This window comes from Canis lupus, chromosome 7 (genome assembly GCF_048164855.1).
Source record: "Canis lupus baileyi chromosome 7, mCanLup2.hap1, whole genome shotgun sequence".
NCBI lineage: Eukaryota > Metazoa > Chordata > Mammalia > Carnivora > Canidae > Canis > Canis lupus.
In genome coordinates this window covers 2636861-2659282 of record NC_132844.1, presented here as the reverse complement: position 1 = coordinate 2659282, position 22422 = coordinate 2636861, and the positions used below count along the sequence as shown (strand labels likewise).

At 43.4% G+C, this 22422-nt stretch overlaps 1 long non-coding RNA gene across 2 annotated transcripts; it reads left to right on the top strand.

Annotated features, from left to right (window-relative positions):
- The first annotated feature begins 2484 nt into the window (after nt 1–2484).
- On the top strand, nt 2485–22049 carry LOC140636203 (uncharacterized). 2 transcript variants are annotated; one of them, XR_012033500.1, is made up of 4 exons: nt 2485–2956; nt 5103–5250; nt 10096–10316; nt 21787–22049. It is a non-coding gene; the product is annotated as an uncharacterized lncRNA (long non-coding RNA). The 2 variants fall into 2 exon arrangements; XR_012033499.1 differs by lacking the exon at nt 21787–22049 and adding an exon at nt 16147–16512.
- Nucleotides 22050–22422: the final 373 nt, after the last annotated feature.

The window sequence follows — 22422 nt, the reverse complement described above, 5'->3', positions numbered from 1 at the left end:
CTTTAAAATAATTGCATTCAATATACATTGGATAAATGCAAAGAACCCTGATCATTTTTGTTAACATTATATAACAGATCAGCTTCGGATATTATCATCTGATTCAATGGTTACAAATATTGCATCATCTCAGACTAAGGACAGATCTTCATATTTATTCAATATTTACTGAACAAACATTTGAGTGACTATTGTGTGCGGGACTTACCTTGAACTTTGCTCTGAACTTTCGGTTGTGAGTCACTGTTTATCACACCCAAGAAGCTCACACCTAGCAAAGAAGACGGCTGTGCAAAGACATAGCTATAATTCAAGGTGGTGGGTACCTCTGGAGTATACCCAAGGTGTGCTGCTCAGAAAAGGAGCATGGGCCAAACAGAGGGAGTTTCCTAGAGGAGCTAAGGTTTTAAAAATGGAAAGGAGTTCATGAGGAAGAGAGAAGGGTAAGCATGTAGAGATCTCAGCAGGACCAAAGGTGTGGATGGGAGAAAGAGGACTGTGTGTTTAGGGACTACAAATCTTCCACTGTGTAGTGTGTTAGCATCCATTATCTAGAACAACAATAAACATGGCAGTGGCTACATGAGGCAAGTATTTCCAACTGCACTGTGTTCTTTGGCTCAAAGCACCGATCTCCATCTGTTTTATTTGTCTAGAGTACACAAAGGACATGAAAGATAAGGTGGGAACTTGTCCGGGTGAAGCCATTAACTACTCAAACAAGGCCTTTGTCTAGAAGCCTCCCTTCAATATGGTAGAAAAAGGGATTTGGAACAAAAGTAGAAGAGAAAGAAAGAAAGAAGAAAGAAAGAAAGAAAGAAAGAAAAGAAAGAAAGAAAGAAGGAAGGAAGGAAGGAAGGAAGGAAGGAAGGAAGGAAATGATTTGTCAGTGAAGAACTGCCATCAACTCTGGTGAAAATTTTATCTCAATATATATATTTAGGTCTTCTGTTGTCAATTACAATTCTCAAACACAACTGTCTCAGAAATAATATTATATACTTCACTTATTATTGTGGATATTAATATGAAATGGGCTATAAACCAACAAAATGAGAAAATCTTTGTGATCCACTTCTTTTCTTTCTCCTCACTAATCGTACACAAGAAGGAAGCAAGTGGTTCATATCGGTCTGCCATTGTTAAAGGAAATAATAACGTTAGCCTAAAATATCTAATGACAACTGCATATATCAGCCAAATACCAGAAAATTAGAATATCATTAATTTAGGTTCAGCAGTTACATGAATAAAAATTGAAATGAATACAATGTGATTCTTTATTTTTGGCTCTCAGATGGGGTGTAGAATAGTATGGCTTTTGGAAATTAAATCTTAGTTTTGCCACTGTGCACATCCATAAGCTTGAGCAAGTCGCTTCACCTCTCTAAGCAGATTTCGTCATCCGTAAACAGGCTTAATAACAATATTCAACACACAGTAAATCAGACAAGGCCGTGACCCTAGAGCTCCCTGATGAGTCTAGTCTCTGAACTTTAATGAGAAGTGACACTGACATTAATTTCCTTAAATCCTTTGTGAGGAACGTGCTGGCAATCGTTAATGTAAATACGTCTATGGGGGTGCTAAAGGAACTTAAAGTCTGGGCACTTACCTGAGGAAAGGAAGGCAAAAGTTAGACAGTAGAGAAAGGTAGATATAGATATGGAAACCACCTGTGAAAAGAACCGAATGCATTCCAGTGTGCCCAATTCTGAAAACTTCAGGTCATTCATTAATCCATCTATTCATCCATTCATTCATTTACTCAACATTCATTACATGATAAGGAATTACTCAACATTCAATTTATTCAACATATACCTGTTAAGACATAGTATGTATAGGCATATATTATATCCAGGAAATATAACATGTTCCCAGAAGCTTTCAGTCTGGTAGGGAAGCTGGGCAGTTAAATAAATGAGAAAAAATGGTGTAACCCATGCTATGGCCATGATATGCAAATGGTGATGGGAAGCGCAGAGGAGAAAAAGGCAGTTAATCCAGGCTGGCTCCTCAGGACACCTTCCTGGAGGAAGTAATGCCCGAGCTGACTTTGAAGGAAGTCTAAGGGTTAATCAGATGAATCAGAGGAGGAGAATGAGAAGAGACTAAGGAGTGAGAACCATACGTGGGAAGATATAGAAAGTAAGAAACTTTCCAGAAAATCCAAGCGTGATTTGTAGTGGGGAGTAGTAGGAGTTAACTGTGAAGAGATAGTGGAGAGCCTGACCAGGAAGCACTCTCCCCACCACATTATGGAGGCAGACCTGACTGTGAACTTGGCAGGGAGCCACTGAAGGATTTAAATTGGGTTCCGTCAAGATTAGTTTTATATTCTGAGAACTCTATTTAGCTGTGAGTGGATCAGGGAAATTGGGATCCAGGCAGTATATGATGGAGCCATGAGCATAGATGGAGGTAATGCTTTTTAGAAAATTTTAGAAGGTTGAATCAATAGCACTTCGTGAATAGCTGTATCAGGGAATTTAATTATATAGAAAAGGGTCTAAGATGACTCCAAGCTTCTAGCTAAGGCAATTAGGAAAAAATGTAGAAAAGCCTTATACGTATTAAATATTTTCTATATGCCAGACGTTGTGCTAGTTGGACATGTCCATGAACTTACTGAATCCTCATAGTAACACTGTGACATAGATATATTATTACCTCAACCTCAGATGAAAAATAGAGAGTTAGAGATGTAATTTTCACAAGACACACAAAGTGGCAAAGAAGTTTTAGAGGTAGGTGCGTCCAATTGCCTTACCCATCAGACAATATTGTACCCTCCTTACCACCATGGGTGGATGGGTCCTGGGCACCAAGACAGCAAATTCCGAATGAAGAGCAGGTTTGAGAGGCAACCCAACATGGAAGGATGGAGGAAAGACAAATGTGAGGTGACGAAGTAAACAAGCACTGAACGGTAACTCGGGAGCCCGGGGATTGGGTGAGTGATCAACAGCATTGACAACTTGGGGACAGACAAGATACTGATGGACAGTGTTTGTTGGATTTGGTGACAAGAATGTTGGTGGCTTATAACCTTGAAAATAATAGTTTGGATGGAAGTGACAGGAACAAACCCATATGTGATGGTGGGAAAACGGTTATGTAGGAAAAAAAAAAAGTGAAATCCAACTTAAAACCATAAGTGCTGAGGGGGTGAAAAAGAAGGAATTATTTCCAGGGGGCGAGCCTAGTCAGGGAAGGCTGCCTGCTGAACTCTCCGGGGAAGCATAGATGTTCGGCATCTTGACCCCTCAATAAGGTCTTGCTATTAATCTTAAGAGTAATGAGTAATGAGTTGCTGGTTCTACACAACTAAGGAACTCTAAGTATGTCAGACCTAATGAATTTATCCAAAGAACCCATTACCAAATATCAGCCCCAAATTCTTCCTCCCCAACTCTTATATGCTTTATACTCCATGGAATCCCAGGGAATAAATGTGTGATCAAGTCCACAACATGTGTGTAGAGAATGAAAAAGAAATGCTGGTTATAGAAAAAAGAAAGTATATACAATTACATGTGTATGTACGTCTACGTTCATGTACATAAACAACTACCTTTTCCCTTAGGTCACAGGTGACGATTCTGCAAATAATTTTACTTTAATACTTCACCTCCTGTGCTATTTGGATCTCTGAAGCTTTGAGTTTCCTAAACTCAGCCCAATCTAACACTCGGCACATACGAAGAAAATAAAGTTGCGTGACAAATAGTATCGCTTTGGTTCCTTTATAAACATCTACGAAGGGACTGCTTTATAACAAAATGCAAAAAAGCTTACCTTTTAACCACAAAAATTTCTAATAGGTTTACAAATAAGGATAACAGTCTTATCTACTAAGGCCTCCTTAAATTATGGAGGATAAAATAATATTGAAATACTTGAAAATATCTTGTTCAAAAATCGAACTCTAGAAATTGTGACAGCTTTGTCTTTTTTTATTTTTTAAGATTTTTATTTATTTATTCGTGAGAGACACAGAGAGAGAGAGAGAGAGGCAGAGACACAGGCAGAGGGAGAAGCAGGCTCCATGCAGGGAGCCCGATGTGGGACTCAAACCCGGAACTCCAGGATCACGCCCTGGGCTGAAGGCAGCGCTAAACCGCTGAGCTTCCCAGGGCTGCCCAACAGCTTTGTCTTAAAACTGTTGTTGGTAACACATCTTGAAATATCTCTAATTTTAATCATTTCTATTTGGTCGCCTGAGATCAGTGGCTTTAATCTCAATTTTATGACTGAGATTTTTAAACTACATTTGCTTAGATTTCACTTTAAGAACAAAGAGTAACACAGAGTTTTGCAGCTTGATTTGTAAGAAATGAATTACGTGACAAACAACCATAAAGCTGGCAAGAAAAAATTTTAAGTTGGTAATATTTGATGTTAAGTGGACAAAGCCTGATTATAGTTAGGAAGAACAATTCCATTTGCCTGGTATTCCTGACATTAAGTTGTTAAATATATGCATACTATGAGCTCTGCCATTATATATATAGCCAATATATATATATATCTTTTTAATTTATATATATATATCTTTTTTTAATTTATATATATAGATCTTTTTTAAATTTATATATATATATATATATATAGTGTGTGTGTATATATGTGTGTGTGGTGTATATTTATATTTATATATATTACACCATATACACACAGAGTCAGAAACAAAGACAGAACAATCAATACCATGTAATGTTTTCAGAAGATAGATTTTCCAATTAATTCATGAAAAACCTTTTTAGATGATAAGTAGGTTTCATACACAGACAATAAACAGGAAAGATATTAAATTAGGATTTTCCTCATTTTAGTCTTTATTCCAATTTTAATACTAAATCATGTTCATTTTGTCCTCAAAGATATTGAGCTAGTTTTTTGTGTCTTTTTTTTTTTTTTTAATTTATTACTTCAACAAGAACTAGTTTCTTATCCTTTCTTGAACAAACTAAAAAATACAACTGAATACTTTCCCACAGGGTTCTGGGCATTACCTGTGTCTTAGTCCACTGAGGCTGCTATAACAAAAAATACCAGAGACCTGGTGGTTTAAACAACATGTATTTATTTCTTAACAGTTCTTCAGCCTGGGATGTCCAAGGTCAAGGCACCAGAAGATGGGATATCTGGGGAGAGCCCGCTGCGACTTGCAGATGGCTATGTCCACGGATGTAGCCTCCCGTGACAGCTAGCAGAGGAAGGAAGCAAGCTCTCTTCTTACACGGGGTGCTAATTCCACTCAGGGGGTTCTGCTCTTGTGACCTAACCACCTCCCAAAGGCCCCCACCTCCTAACGCTATTCTGTTAGAGATGAGGATTTCAACATGTCAATTTGGGGGAATACAAACCCTCCATTCATAACACCCTACATTAATTTTACTTTCTTTTAAATGACTTTAAAAAGTGGCCTAAAGCTGCTATGGTTCCAGTAGCACGTAGGTTTGCCAGACTCGCTTGGTGAACCCCATCCAACCCTGTCACCTCAGAAAGCTTGCCAGGAAGGCTGAAAAGTTAGCATTCTTCATTTTGTCACCTTTATGTCCTCTCGTGCCTGTTGGCTCCTCCAGAAGGATGATTCTGAGACCTTGGCAGAGACTGCAAGCTTTCCTATGCTGGAGGTCATGGTGTAGCGTGAGGAGTCACTAACTCTTCTGCTGCCTGAGTCAACACAGATGACAGCCTTGTCCTCACGGGACCCCGTGCTGCACCCCTTTAATTCCTCCTGGGCACGACAGCTCCAGGAGACACTAAGATTCAGGACCCTGATTCAGCGAAGTGGGATGCCCCTCGCTGTCTTTGCCATAGCATCCCAGCCCCGTGTCTGGACAGCCCCTTATACTCACTCTCTAGGGACAATGGGATGTGACAAAGACCCTCCACTCCACACTACATTCCCAGAGGGTGACAGTGGCAATAGCCCTGAGGCAGTAACCAGGGTTCCGTGGGAAGGGCTTTCTTAGTCTTATAAACACAATTAAAAAAAAAAAATCCTTAACTCTGTATTATTTTTCCCAATTTTGGAAAATTTCCTATTGATTTATCTTATTTTGTTTTTGAAAAAGAATGGAGAAGGTGGCTCTCAGTATCTATAAATATTGTTTCCCCAGAAACCTAATGGGGATTTTAAAGATAGCTGTTCAGTTGATTTAATAATGCCCATGAGGAAGTGACCAGAAGTGATCTGATGCTAGAGAGGGAGTGTCTCCAATTTTCCGTTTCTATCGTGTCACTGTCCAAGCATCTAGGAGACGTGGCGATTAGAGCTGTAACAAATATAGAAAAAAGAAAAAAGTTCAGTTGGGTCACAGACTAATCAGATCAGTTGCCAAGGGAGACAGTACGTTACCAGCATGCTTTTCAAATATTCATTGATTTTCTGTACCTGAGGAAGAGTTTTTCTTTTCAGATTTCCAGCAAGCCCAGAATGAGTAGTCACAGACTTTTGTATTTTCCTATTTAGCCTATTTGGCACACTTTTTAAAGTACAAGTCTTCTCCTGAGCCTGACAGTCCACCTTTGACTTCTTTTGGGGACAAATAGCCACATTGCAAGAGGTTTGCTTTCCTTTACACTTGTAAAAAATTTATTTCCGACTTTTCCTTTGCTTAATCATTTTACCCACGTCTGGCTCTCTGTGCTGCTGGATCACACCCTAACCTAGCTGTAGAATGTTATCTGCAAGATATACCGTCATTAACAGATCCGTAATCTAATTACACCAATTTGTGTATTATGATTACTCAGAGTCTGGTAAGAAGTGTCTAGAACACATTACAAAACACCAAGACACAAGATCACTACCCTGAGGAGCTTACGATTTCGCATCGAGGTTGGACAAGAACTAGAGTGGCTCACAAGCAAAGCAGGGTTACAGAAGATTTGAGAGATTAATATTAGAACGCTGTGAAAAAGAGTCTATGGGACGTGTAAATTATAGCTACCCGTCCCTTGAGTAATAAAAAAAAGCAAAGCTTGGAGAATAAACGAAAAATACTCCCCAAAGCCAACACAAGGGCAGAAACTTATAAATGAAATAAATAAGCTAAAGTTCAGATTGCATAGAGGCTGAGTGAGAACAAAATCACTGAACTCAGTTTAGAAAAAGAAGTGAGTTAAGGAAGCATGTCATGGGAACAGTAACAGGACTTTACTTGCAGAGGAAAAAATGGCACACTTGACTCAGTTTCAGACAGATTTCGATGTAAAAGTTTTGAAGTTGAAAATTCACAGCTGGGATCGATTTAGAACTGCTTTTATCTCATGGTAGCATAATAAAATTTCAGATAATTTTTAATTGTCCAGATTTCATAGGTGTGGCTTATCTGAGATGTGGTAAATAAACAAGGAAACGTTAATGAAATCGAAATCACCATAAAATTTTATGATTATATCCTATCAATGGTACAAAATTCTTTGGTGATTGAAAGCCATTTCCTCACCAGGATTCTTTTAAAAACTCTTTTACAATTGTTTTACATTAGATAGAATCTATTTTATTTTAGAAATTCAGCTGCTTTTTGTCCTTTTGTTCTATCGATGAGACTTGTCGATTTTGGCACTTGGCTTCTTTCTTTTTAATTTCAATTACTCCACACTGAAGTTGGCAGGAAAACCAAGTCCATGGTTTATAAACCCAGATAAAGTGTCGTAGAGTAAATAACACACCATGAGAACACCCAGCAATTTACTGCTAAAATCCAGGGTTAGCATGTGAAGGCCGGTGTGGGCTCCATGATGACGCTCCCCTGAAGAGGCTCTTAGCTGTGTGGGCTCAAGGCAGGGCTGAAGGGCCGTGGCTCAGGTGGGATTCTGGTCCTCTCCTGGGCTGGGACCCTGCTCATTAGCCATCTGCCTCTCCCCCAGCACTAAGAGTCTGAATCGAGCTGTTACTGGATTTGTCATAGGGAAGAAAGTCTCTGCGTTTGCCTTTGGCATCGCTAGCTGCTGTAGTCCTGGCTGCTCTTTGATTTCCCCAAGGAGAAGGCCACCTCTCCCTAGCCTCTTTCCTGGGAGTGAGGCATGAGTCTCCCGAGGCCACCACAGAGAGCTGCCAAGGACAGAGAGAGCGGCTGTCCTCCGGGTGCCTCAGTCACCAGTGCCCAGGCTCTGCCCTCTGGAAGAGTCTCTGAATCTACCGCTACACGTCTAGGAGAGCTGACCGCTTATCTAATAGCTAAGATCGGAAAGATGGCTGTTATGGGGCTGAATTATGGACCCTCAGCCCTCTCCCAATATCCATCTGTTGAAGTCCTAACACTCAGTACCTTGGAATGTGGCCTTATAGGGAGATAAGGTCTTATAGAGGTAACTGAGTGAGAGTGAGGTCACTGGGGTGAGCCCTACGCCAGCATGACTGGGGTCCTCAGAAAGAGGGAAAGTTTGAGCACAGAGTCATGCATAGAGGGCGGAGGACAGAAGACACACAGGGAGAAGACAGCCATCTGCAAGCCACGGAGAGAGGCCTGGAATGCTCCCTTGCCTGCTGACACCTTGATTGCACACTTCCAACTCCCCAAACTGCGAGGAAATAAATTTCCGTGGCTTAAGGGGCCCGGTGTGTGGCTCGTTGTTGCAGCAGCCCTAGCAAACTAATACAACCACTACGTAAAAGACAGCCTGATAGGGCTCTCTTGACTCCAGCTGAGGAACTGGAGGCAGATGGAGAAAGCGCTGTCACAGAGTCTCAGCATCCCTGATGCTCAATTCCGTGCGTGTGCCTTCACCTCCCCAGGTGAACAACTCCATCATCAGGAGGCCGTTGACGGTCCCTTCTCCTGGAACAGCAGGGGACACACTGAGGGACCACATTTACTCGGCAACAGTGCACCATGATGGGGGTTGAGTGAGGCAGACTGAGGTCTCTTCTACAAGATGGATCCTCTGGGCTCTCAGCGCCCCGTTCACCGTCACGTGGTGAGGCACCAACAGCTGAGCCTCTTTGGTGTGAATCCTGATATGATGGAGCCAGGGGGGAGGCCTTCAAAGTCCACACATGTATGGTTGATGCTCACACTCCTATTTCGGACGCCTCAGCAGCAGGGCCGAGGACAAAGCTTCTACTAGCGTAACGTGAGCAATCTTGTTTCATCCTCCCCAACTCTGTGTGGGAAGCTGTAGAGGCTTTAGCTTGTTCCAGGGATCTTGACAATGAACATCAAGAGGAAAAGTGGTCCAGGGTGTCCAAATTTCCCATGTAACACCTGTCTGTAAGGTGGGCAGCAGGTGAGAGGTCTGTAAGAAGCTGAGCACCCAACACAATTCCAAGGCAAATAAAAAACAGCACCTTTGTGTGTCTGCTGCCCTACCATGTGCTGTTGGTAGATTTTTCCCTCTAATTCATTAGGAAGCCCGTCATGCAACGCACGTTCATGGGGAACCTGGTGCTAAAGCATTCGCAGACGACCTGCTTCTGGGTTGGGGTTTCGTATGTAGCAGAGCAGCTCCCTCGCTGCAATCTATTGAAAGGCAGCCCTCAACACAAGGGTTCATAAAAAATAAATAAATAAATAAATAAATAAATAAATAAATAAATAATTGATTAATTAATTAATTAAAAAATAATTCATTACGAAGACATTTCTTAGGAGTGACATATTTTAACGGGGAAGCAAGAGGAGTTTTCCTGTGACTACTTCTACCTCTTTCTAGAAAAGAAATATCTTTTCTTAGCTGGGATTTGAATTCAGCTGTATACAAATTGAGGGTTAGAATTCAGGGAGCTCCTGGGATCAGATAAGGAGAAAAGTCACCCCTTATTTTTGCTGACTTTTAACTGACATTTAGCATTTCCTTCTATTTCGCGTGGAAATAAACCAGTCATAGTAGCAATACCAATACTAGAAACAGAAACCATGAACAGAATCTTAGGCATATTGATTGTCGAAGACATCAAAATTTCATTTACGCTCATCACCGCTTTGGAAGTTTGATCATTACTGCGGCTACCGCTAAGTAGTGTTATTTCGTGTGTTCATTTAAGAGGACAGCTAGGACATTTTTTCTTTGATGACTGCAGGGCAGTGTCATTTATTTTCTCAGTAATCCTATGTGTTTTATTTATTCCTTTATAAGTGTCCTAAAAAAAGGCTCCTTCGACCTACCAGGCTCCCAGTGGGGTGCACGGAACACAGAAGGCTAGGAGTCCCCACTGTGCCAGCTGGGCCAGGGACAGTCCCCGGGGAACCTTGGCTGCCAGGAGCTGTGGTCGCTCCAACACATCCTTTACAATCAGAAAAGACCAGAACGATTTCCATCCAGGGCTGAATGATAGAAAGCTGATTTTAAAAATGCAGGTAAGTGCGGTCTCTTCCCACCAGGCTGACTTCCAGTGGTCTTGGGTGGGATTTGTTTATTTGTTTCTTTGTTTGTTTCTCTGCTTGTTTTGTGAAGAGAGTTTGAAGCCCGTGGTCTGAAGACCACATTGCAGAAAACCCTGGTGCTTATGTCCTGCTGGCCTAAGTTTAACACCTAATATCCAACCTGCATTGATTATTTCTTTTCCATCCCTGGCTTCTAAATCCATGATTGCACAACATCACCCCCACTTGCCCACCTCCCCACCCCCACCCCACAGAAATCACTGTTTTACTTTACTTTTGGCAGCAAAAATCATTTTGAAAGTATTTGTACAAGTAACACAGTTTAGAATAACATTTATGCTCCAGCATCTATGCTCTATTTTAAAGATAGAGGCAAACAGTGTCTTTCTAAAAAAGGGCAATTTAGGGGCCCCTGGGTGGCTCAGTGGGGTAAGCGTCTGCCTTCAGCTCAGGTCATGATCTTGGTGGGGGGCCCACGTTGGGTTTCCTGCTCAGCGGGCCCCCCTCTTCACTGCTTCTGCTGTTCTCTCTCCCTCTCTTTCTCTCTGTCAAATAGTAAATAGAAACTTTAAAAATAAAAAAAATAAAAAAGGACAGTTTAGAACATTGTCCACAGGTTCGGGTGACTAAAAAGGATGTATACGTTCCTTGGTCATCATGTACTTTGCTGACGTGAAGGATGAAGGAAACAGAAGCTGTACTTGCAGCTTTGTTCAAATCCTGGAAGGTTTGCTTTTGCAAATACCTTTCCCTTCCCTGAGTTACACGATTCACCCTGTGTCCATACTGACGGCCCACTGCCATTGTGTCCAGACGTTGACGTGGTTTGCAAAGCAACAATTGACATCTCTCCTAGAGAGCCGCACAGCCCTCAAGTGAGGTTGGCCCCTGTTAGCAACCCTGTAGACTCTGCCTCAAGAGTCCAGAGCAAACAGACTCATTACAATAGTGACTGGAGGGCCGTGTGTTTGCTCTGGGGGTGGAGCAAGCACGGTTTTCTCAAACCCACCAAGGAACCCTGAAGGCCTCCTACCTCGGCAGCTACTACCGTGCGAAGTGTCACAGGTGACAAAATAAGCTTTAAAAAAAGATTTTCCTGCTGCCTATCTTTTTACCTTACTTAGCCTGTTTTTAACTGTATTATCAGTCTGTCTGGGACAAAAGTTCAGACAGTTGTCAAGACATTTAAATTGTAAAAAAAAAAAAAAAAAAAAGAAAGAAATTTAAATTGTAAATAAAGTAAATTGTACTTTATTGGTAGCTGGGTGCTAGGATTTGTTGGCGCCTACCTCGTGCTCCAGTCAGTGAACCACTCTTTCTCCCTGGACCGAAAGCCCCTGGAGGGCAGGACCAACAACATTGCAGGGCCACTTTGGTTCTGACCTTTCCTGATATACCTGTTGATGTTATAGACTTTTCCAGAGCAGGTACTTGGGAGGAGCAACCAGAGGATCTCACTGGGGCTCCTGGCTGCTGACGGGAGTCTCTAAAGACCAGTTAATGATTTGCTGCTCATTTACACAAGAGTCCATTTCAGTGAGTCTTTTCAACTGATTTTTTTATACATATATATTCCGCAGCTTTATTTTATTTTCAGATTCGTATTATGAGCACGAGTTAAGTCACAAAATTCTTCTGTAAAAAATAATAATAATTTTAAAACTCTCTGCTCAGTGTATATTTTAAAGTGGTTAAAATGGCAAATATTATGTCATGTGCAACTGGCCAAAATTTTTAAAAATTAATAATAGGGCATACCAAAACCCAAATATACTGTAAGTGGGTACAGTGTATGGACTTATATTTCCATAAAGCTGTTTTTAAGGATCTCTATTCAAAATCAAGAAAATTTCCCCGTCTTTTTTGTGGAAAGATGCCCCAACAAATGTTTGTGTTCTTAGTAGATAGAGCTCATAAGTATCTTTATGCATGTTTTCAGCCAAAGCAGAGCTTTTGGTCACTTGAGATTCTGGGATTTTCCTTAGAAAATACTGACTTCGGTCCCCCAAGAAGACAAAAGAAAAAAGAGAAACTAAACATAAATATATATTGACAAGGTGTTTCTCTTCTGTCCAGCTCCGCAGTCCTATTTTATCTTTAGGAACTAGCAAAATAACCCGATTTTGCCATTATTGTCCTCCAGTATCCTTTTCCTCTCCATCTCGCTTTCTCTTCCCTGAAATAATAAGGTCCTTTTTGAGATGCCCTTGGGGAGGACAGAGCGTTTGCATCATCTCCCCACTGTGGCTGTCCTTTCCTCAAAACAGTTGGTTCTTGTTGTCTCTTCCAACACAGTCACACGAAGGTGCGAGGGGTTGATAGAGCTACCGCGTGTCAGCACTCCTAGAGACGGTTCTATTTGAAAAGCTTAGCTCATTAAGAAGGATGAATTTCTGGGGGCTGTGTATATCCAAGGTCATTTTGGTCCACTGGGCTTTCCCACCCATCTCAAATGCAGCCACAATACACCGTGTCTGCCCTGAGGCTGTCCCCGTCTATCTGTCACGTGCAGTGACAATCCTCCGTTCTGAGTAGATGCCAATGAGGTGAATGGTGCAGTTGGTTTTGTCTTCAAACTCAGCCAGCTTCGCCTGAAGACGGTCACTTAGAAAATCCCTTTCACTGAAGAAACAACCAAGCCATCTGTTCATGCCCTTCACTGTTTACAAAGCAGGGATAGGAGATTATAGGTCTTTAAAATTCATTGCAGTCCAAAAAAAGCATTCTAGTATTTTAACAGAGATTTGTCTACAGTCAACGGGTCAACTAATGGCAAACGAAGCTGGAGATGGAAACATCTCCATTACTCAGGGCCTCAAATCACTACCTGAGCTTTAATCTCCTTATCTGTCTAGGGTTGGTTGAGAAGCCAAGAAAGGGATTATCTAACCCTCTCGAGGTCCCTCCTAGTAAACTGCAATTTTACTGCAGGGAAAATCTCATCAGGATGGTGACAAATTAGCCAACACTGCCCCTCCTAAGAGTGACTCAGGCTCATTCTGCTCTTTTATCCAGGATAGTGTGGCCAACCATCACTCTCCTGGGTACAATATTCGATGCACAAATGCACAGGTTAGAATTTATGATCATCATAGGAAAATATCCAACGAATGATTCAAACGTGTAGTACAATCATGTCATTGTACTAGGGCACATTCAGAATGTCTGCAGTAGCAGTGACACAGTCTGGTGGTTGGCCAAGAATGGGGATTATGGCCAGCTCTTCCTTCCCCCAGCCTACCCCAGCAGGCCCCTGGGCGTCCTCCACTTGCATCAGAACAGGACCTACATTCTCTGTTTTTGGCTTGAGCAAGTGTAGGGCTTTGGAATCAGCCCAACCTTGTTCTTCTTTAGGTCAGGAACCCTACTCGAAGAGGCCCAGCTTTCCCCCACCCATCACCTCGTTTACTCATATTTATCTCTTGAGCTTTTCCACTGGTGTCTCCAACTCATCCTGTCTTCCTTAGGCTTCCCTCCAGCCCCTGCGCATCTCCTGTTTCAGCCTGTGCCCCCCTGTTTCTCCCTTGGGGGGGCGGTTACTACCATTATCCTCATTTTACGGAGGAAGAAACGGAGGCACCGAGCCAATCTGGTGATAATGACTTGAAATAGGTGTGGAGATTTAGACGTGGAGGCAAGAATTATGAGACTGTGAACAGTAAGAACTTAAGGAAGCTGACCCGGGGGATGAGGAAGGGGAAGGAAACCTTCTTCTTCTTGCCTTTTCTCCACAACAAGGCCCACTCTGCCCAAAGATCTGGAACTTGGGGTCCTTGAAGAGCTTCAGTCGGTCAGTTTAGAAATCACAGAGAAAATCTCTTCTTTATGGCACGACCCACGTCAAAATGAGGATTACGCAATTTGCTAAATCCATACTTTTTTTGCATCCTCCAGGGCTTTGAGATGCTGCTTTGGGCACAGGTATCGTAGGAGACAGACCCACAAGCTGCTCAGTTCTGAGCCTCCGGCTATCAATATTCCCAGAGATGTGCAAAGCATAGCAGCCCCTGGCTGATGTTCGCCCAAACTCCCTTAAAATGTAGATTGTAAAGGAGGAAAACACCGCACATCAACTGGTATATGTGATCCATGCTCCTTCAGTGTTAAATCAGCACGTATCACTTTGATTCACGAAATCCCGAGGATGAGCCAAGTGCAAAATAAATTAGCTTTTTCCTGTCCTATCACCTTTGTTTGAATACCGACTTCGCTTCTCGCCAACTGTGTGATCTGTGCCAGTGAGTTAAACATCCTGAGCCTCAGTTTTCTTACATATATCCTGGGAAAAAATAACAGTTTCTACTCCCGGGATGGGAAAATGAAATGAGTAAATAGATCGAAACTGCGTAGGACAGGGGCTAAGGCCGTGGTAACGGTCAAACGCGGCGAGTGTCACATCACTTCTTAAGTATACATTTATTTAGTATCTGAGTATGATCCTCCAAGGACACTGCTAAGTCAAGCCCTAGGAATACAGAGACGAATTCTTTTCTCATTAAAGCCTCTACCTCGTTTAACATTTTTTTTCAGCTGGGGTTACAAAGTAAATAATGCTGTCAGATAACAGGAATTACAAGTAGATAAGATAAATAACAGCAAGGGAGCGAGAAGAGGGGCAAATGTGAAGGCAGGAAAACTCTTTTGCTGAAGGGTCACATACTTGCTTAGGGTGGGCCACCTTTCTGCCTCTGGACTTCCCTGCCGCCGACAGGAAGCTGCAAAGTTGAACAAGAGAAGATTTCCGACCTCAGGGAGCCCTGAGTCCAGTTGAGGAAACAGATGTGTAAACAAACAATTACAGTGCAATGTGATGAATGCAAAAATGGAAGTTCTCTGGCAGGCTTTGCAGAGGAAGTGATATTTGAGCCCAGTTTTTAAAGGCTGGAAAAGGTCGTAGAGAATAACCAGGAAAAGGAACAGCACGGATCAAGGCTTGGAGCCTTCAAGAGCCTTGGAAAATGTGCTAAGATCTGCTAGAGCCTCAGCAGAGAGGTTGTAGAAGGCGTACAGGTGTGCAATAAACTTCTTTTTTTTTTCCCCAGCGAAATAATAATAGGGTTCATGATAAGAGTTCCGTGGCAGCAAGAACAATAAACACAGCTTCAAAGAAATCAGGATGGACTCGAGAAATCACACAGAATGCCAAGAAAGACAAAATTAAAAAAAAAAAAAAAAAAAAAAAAAAGGAAACGAAAGCTCCACCTCTGTTACTATTTGTCCATTATGATTTGGATTTTTCCTCGGGAACCTTTCGGGGAGAGAACGAACCCTACGCTCAGATATAAATACTGAGTAATTCACGGTCGCCTCAAAATAGCATCTGAAACGGTCACCTCCCAGGATCTTGAAACTGTTTCAGATCATTAGAAATCATCAAATCCCAGGCTCTATTTTAGTTAAAAAAGAAGTATAACTTTTTTTTTTTTTTTTTTAAGTGGTATAGTGGTAAAGTAGGGATGAGACCAGGATGTTTCCTCCTTTCATTGTGAGCCTTTTCCTACTTGACCACATGGACCGTCCGTTCCAGCTCGGTGCAGCGTCCTGAGATCTGATAGACCATGTGTCTTCACAAATGAGGGAGTGGCACAGGGCAGAAGACAGTAGCTTAAAATTGGAGAAACTGATTCAAATTCCAGCTGAAAAATATCGGCTGCCATACGTGAGAGGTTATTAAATACACGAATAATTCTAGAGAGAGGCTGTATATTTGAAAGTACAGGAAACTTTAATTGCGTGCATCATACTTTTTTTTTTTTCCCCAAAATTCCTCCAGCTTGACCTAAACATATCCTCCTGCCTACAGGTAACCAATCTGACAGTGACGTTTCAGTGAAGAACAAATGACTGAAATTTGATAGAAGTTTTGCTTTTGCACATTGCCAGGCTCACCTGTCTTTCCAGAAGCCCTTTCTCTTCCTGGCTGCCTGAGGATCCCGGAGCGGGGAATCCTGACCCCGCACTGTGGCCCGCTTCCGCCGGGCTCTCCATCACGTGGCTCACCCTCTCTGAGCACATGCGTGAGAGCATCGAGACCCTTCCAGATTCAAAAGAAACTCTTGTGTTGAGATTTTGCAGTAAAGCAAAGATGAATAACTACTGCCCTCGTTGTTGCTCCCTTAGCAGCTCTGTTTACGTATTTTGGACTGCATTGTTTTCTTTGAAAAGGGATCCCCTGTTTCTTTTTCAAAGCGCCCCGGATTTTCCTGATGTGAGTGGTTTGCACGTTGTCACTTCGGTGGTGTGGCCAGGGACTTAGATCTCAGGGTGCCCCCCTCCCCAGCCCGGCCCCTTCTTCCCAGGGGAGCTCCTCCGCGGCCCTTCCGGCCCCCGCGGCTGATGCCTGCACAGTATCTGGCTGGGGGCGCCCGCAGCCAAAGTCTGATGAACAAATTGAAACATAAATGGTCAGGGTGACGCAGGTTTTTGTTCTTTCTCCCCTTACTTCCCTGGGATGTCGAGTACACACGGCCCAGTACCTGTGCGAAGCCTCCACTTTGGCTCTCACTCTTACAAAAGTCAACTACTCTACGTTGTTCTTAGCATCATTGACATTCACCACCTCGCAGATTTAGAAGGGCCTTTCTGGGGGCCCCTGGGGGGCTCAGCGGTTGAGTGTCAGCCTCGGGCTCAGGTCGTGACCCCGGGGTCCTGGGATCGAGTCCTGCATGGGGCTCCCTGCATGGAGCCTGCTTCTCCCTCTGCCTGGGTCTCTGCCTCTCTCTCTCTGTGTCTCTCATGAATAAATAAATAAAATCAGAAAGAAAAGAAAGAAAGAAAGAAAGAAAGAAAGAAAGAAAGAAAGAAAGAAAAGAAAAAGGAAAGAAAGAAGAAAGAAAGAAAGAAAGAAAGAAAGAAAGAAAGAAAGAAAGAAAGAAAAAAAGAAAGAAAGAAAGTTGGTCCTTTCTGTGATCCTTGTGAATGCACAAGACAGATGGCCACCGAGACATACACAGGGGGCGGGAGGAGGCTGCACTGGCACAGGCCTTAGGTGGCATCCCCGCTCCCCCAAGGCCCTTCGCCGGGCCTCACGTTGTCCCGTCACCCCCTTACAAAGCAGCTCTCCCCCACAGCCCTCTCCCCGTCGGATGCCGCAGCCCCCTAAGTCGCCAGGAGGCCTCCACCCTGAGGAGCTGCAGCCTAGGCCCCAGCCCAGCTGCCCACCCGCGTCAGCTCGCCGGCCTCCGCGCCTCTCGGTGGTCCCAGGTGCCAGCTGGGTTCGTCCCCCGAGCATGCATCTGGTTTTCATCTGTGCAATTAAAACCTTTTGAAACCAACGTTCGGAAGCGACAGGTCGTGGACTCGGCTCGTCCCAGGCCGCAGGTGGACGGCTCGTCCCAGGCCGCTGACGTCTGCGCCCCCTGCCCGAGCCGCGTGGCCGCCTAATCAGAGGCCCAGACACTTCCCGAGGTCGGTGTAGAGGGACGGCCAGGCCCCGGGAGGACAGGCCCAGGGCATCCCTGTCTGCGGCCCTCTCGCTGGCCTGCGGCCTGGGGCCGCCCTCTCCGGATACCTCCTCACGTTCGGGTTTCCCTCCCCTCTCCCTCCATCCGCTTGCCTAGATCCTGCACTGGAACATTCCCCTCTCAAGCCAAGGGTTACAAGCTTGGTTTTGTGTTTTGGTTTGTTTTTCAAGGCTAACAATTCCATTGTATTCAACTATCCCACGTGCCAAAAAATCAATTATTCTTGCCCACGAATACTTTCTTACAGCTAACGGTTACAGGGGCAGAGCTTCAAGGCTCGACGTCCTTGGGAAGGCTACGTCCCCGGACACTCCAGGAATGTACAGGCAGCTTTGATTTATCACGGGTGAGCATGGGGGTCTCCCCCCACCCAGGGTGGCAATCGGGGGCTACGCTCTGCTATGTCCCAGCCAGGAATTCACTGATTCTTCCGTGGCATTGTGAGTTCCACTAAACACCAGGGCCGCCCACCAACGCACACGCGTGTAAGTGTGCACGCACACACATTCACCCCAAAGTAAGACCTCCTCCTTTCTCTAGTTTGAAAGACAGATTCCCAAAAGTAGAAAAGTTGGAGAAGGGAAAGTGTTGTTTCCATTGGGTTGTTTTTCTCAGGGGCGGTCAGTCGAAGCATGCCTTTGACTCACAATACGGTCCTTAAACTTTGTTCGTGTAGATTCCTTCATACACGAGACCCGGGTAGGAGAGCACATGCAGATCCAAGACGGGTTGAATCATTCTTTAAAGTCTCTAAATGTGGAAGAATTGGCCCCAAATCAATGTGCTGTTTAAATCTAAATGCCGTCCAAGATGGCAGCCACTAGCCGTAGGCCACGATTGACCCTCTACCGGAGTTAACATACACTATAAAACACACACTCTAAATATTTTTTTAAAGATGTTATTTATTTATTTATTTGAGACAGAGAGAAAGAGAGATCATGGGGGGAGGGCAGAGGGAGGAGCAGACTCCCCACTGAGCAAGGAGCCCTCTGAGGGGCTTGATCCCAGGACCCCGGGATCATGACCTGAGCCAAAGGCAGATGCTTAACCGCCTGAGCCACCCGGGCGCCCACATGTGCTCCAAGTAGTAAATACACAGTGGATTTTGAACACGTGGCATGAAAAATAATATGCAAAGTCATAATTTTATTTTAACTACATGTCAAAGTGGTAATATTTAGGATATGTCTGGTAAAGTAAAATATATTATTAAATTGACTTCCACCTGCTTCTTTTTCCCTCTTAATGCACGTGTGGCTTATACGTGTAGGTCACATTATATATCTATTGGACAGCACCGGTGTAGATGTTAATTCAGTTGTGGAAAAGGAATGTTTTCTTATTCTGGAGTATATGGGACGAGCTGAGCAGAGATCTCCAGCGGCCACGTAACCCCTGACACGTCATATATTTACTTGCTCGTTTGTTTATTCTCTCTCTGTCTCTTCTGCCACTGGAAAATAAAGTTCATATAAATAAAAATTTATGGCCTGTTAACCCGCAATGTGTGAAATAACTGAACATTTGAAATGCGTCTGCCCTCCTCTCCTATGAGCTAAGCTCTGCAGGCAGGTGTTCCCTGCTTCGGCTCCTTGAGAACTCCAGGTCTGGGGCATGTGGATGTGGGCCGTGCGGCAGTGGCGTGAAGGGGGCCAGGTGGGGGTCTGACTGCTGACGCTTTTGAGAAAAACTGCCGCCTCTCACAGTATCTGGGGGATTTGGGAACCTGCTTTGGAGATTGGGATGCGGCCCTGATTTATGGCTTCCCTAGCGTTCCCTTCCTTTCCTTCTTCCTTCCTGGCGCTCAAACCGAAAACCACCAAGTTGTTCCTGACTCTTTGTCTCTCACTCTCCACTTCTAATTCATTGCCAAATACTGTCGGATCTTCCTTCAAAATATTCCAACCTCTGCCCACTTCCTCCCCAACCCCCCCACCCCCCCCCCCCGCCACTGCCACCTTGGCCCAAGTCATCTGCACCTGCGTAGGCAGAGCTCAGGTCCTGGCGCTCGTCTGTTTAAACCACCCAACGTCTCTGTGGCAGTGAACGTAAAAGCCAAAGTTCTTACAGTGACTTTAAAGGTTTATCCTACTCCCACCCCCCAAATTCTCAAACCTTAATCCCCTAACCCCCTCCCCCGGCTCACTGGAATCAAGCCTTACAGGTCTCCAAGTTGTTCTCACACTCGCACACTCTTGCCTCAAGGCCTTTGCACTTCCTGTTCCTGTTGCTTGGTGTGCTCTCCCTCCAAATCTTTGCATGGTTTGTTTCTTCACTTCCTTCCAGTGTCTGTGTGAATGCCCTGCCTTCTTCTTCTGTCCTCCACCCACCCCCCCACCCCCCATCTTCTTTGGCCACCTGTATAAAATATTACCCTTTTCCCCTTATCTAATTAATTTTTCTCCATCGATCTTAACAGCATCTGACAGGTCATACATCTCCCTGACCATCTGTTGATCACGTCTTACCCTTAGAACTTTAGCTCCAGGACCAAGTGAGGGTGCTGCTTTGTTCATCATTGAATCTCCATTGCCTAGACATGGCTTAGATCTCAGGGGTTCGATAGATATTTGTCGAAAGAACTCATGAAAGATGAATATTTCAAAGCTTTGCAAATAAATCCCCAACTTCAAACTTCCAAATATTCATACTTACAATTAGCAAAGTACACCAGAAGTTGTCCCAGAAGTCTGGAGAACAACTCATCCCTTTTAACATCTTCCCCTTCCACTGATGAGCTGATAAATTACTTCACCGAGAAACAGTATTTATGATGATGTTTCAAGTTACAGTTCATATATACATATATGTGTGTGCATAAATATATATATATATATATGTTAATTGTACCGTTAATGTTACATTTATATGTTAGATCTCCCTGGATTAGTTAGAAAATAGAACACAGCTTGGACTTTCCAGCCTTCACTCATCGTGTTAACTGGACCTGGAGTACATGTTCCATGGGTTGGAATCCTATCCATTCTTCAAGGAAACATGTGAAGTACCACATTCTCCATAAAATCCTCTCTGACCCTCCATCAAATGGTACATTTTCTATGTTACAAAGCCCAAGATACTTTTCATTTTTATTTTTTTAAGATTTATTTATTTATTTATTCATGATTTATTTATTTATTCATGATAGACACGGGGGGGGGGGCAGAGACACAGGCAGAGGGAGAAGCAGGCTCCATGCCGGGAGCCCGATGCAGGACTCGATCCCAGGACTCCAGGATCATGCCCTGGGCCAAAGACAGGTGCCAAACCGCTGAGCCACCCAAGGATCCCCCCAAGATATTTTTTAAAATACATGTTAACTGTGGGACTTAACCTTACTTTGCCCTGCAATAGAGGTAGAGGGCATGGGCCTATTCTTTTCTACCTCTATCTTTTTTATTTTTTTTTTTTGAGATTTTTAAAATTTATTTGTTATTGAAAAACACAGAGAGAGGCAGAGACACAGGCTGAGGGAGAAGCAGGCTCCATGCAGGGAGCCCGACGTGGGACTCGATCCCAGGACCCAGGATCATGACCTGAGCTGAAGGCAGACGCTCAACCCCTGAGCCACCCAGGTGTCCCTCTATCTTTGCAGTTAGTTTATAAATACCTCAAGAAGACTATCTCTTACTCATCTTTATTCCCTGCATTTACCAGCAAATTTTTTTTTTAACATAGTAGGCTCTCAGTTATATTTGTTGTATAGAATTTAAGTATAACAATATTTTAGAGGAAAAAGAAGCCTCATCAGTTTTTTTAAATATTTCAAAGCAAACTTTTAAGGCAGAAATCATTTCTAAGTTAGAGTCTACACCATATAAGCTGCCTGTGTTTGGTGTTTAAGTTGATCCTGCCAATTGAAAGTTCCCACCGGGGTAAGTACTTTCTTCATCTCTACTATCAACATCTCTTTTGAGGGCCTAGCACCTCCAGCCATAGGGCCCCTTTAATCAGTTTCTTTGTTTTCTTTCTCTCAGAAGATATATTTAGTGAGACTTCGCTGTACACCACCCAGCCTCCACAGTGTCTACGCCTGAACCAAGATGTGTACTTCAACATGGAAGAGTATTTTCAAATTATCTTCCTTCCTTATCCATCCCCACTCTATCCAGGACAACAAAGTGGAATTTTTTCATTGTAAGAAAAAAAAATGGCTCTAGAGAAGAAACTACTTCTTTATTTTTGTTACTGGAAAGAAGTGGGGGGAAAAAGTGACTGTCATCCCATCAAGGTCTTCATTTGTTAAAATTGTTCTGCAGATAGAAAATTTAAGGATTTTTTTTTAAAGCACTTTCCCAGAATTGCTTTTGCTTAAGAGGAAGTAAAAATGATTCCCAGCCACCTCTCATTGTCTTACCCATCATTCAGGCTTTCTAATTTCATCTCATCACCACCTTGAAATGAAACAAGCTCATTTGAATGACATGTCACTGGTCTAACAGGAAAAAAACCTTTACAGACAGGATTATTAAAATTTGTCCTCTCATTGGACAAATGCTGGAAGAGTACACCGAGGTCTTTCAGCTTAGCTGGAATCAATTTATTGGGCAAGTAATGAATCTAATTGTTATGCCGGCTTCCATGTCAGCAAAATAACAGATGTACAGTATAAT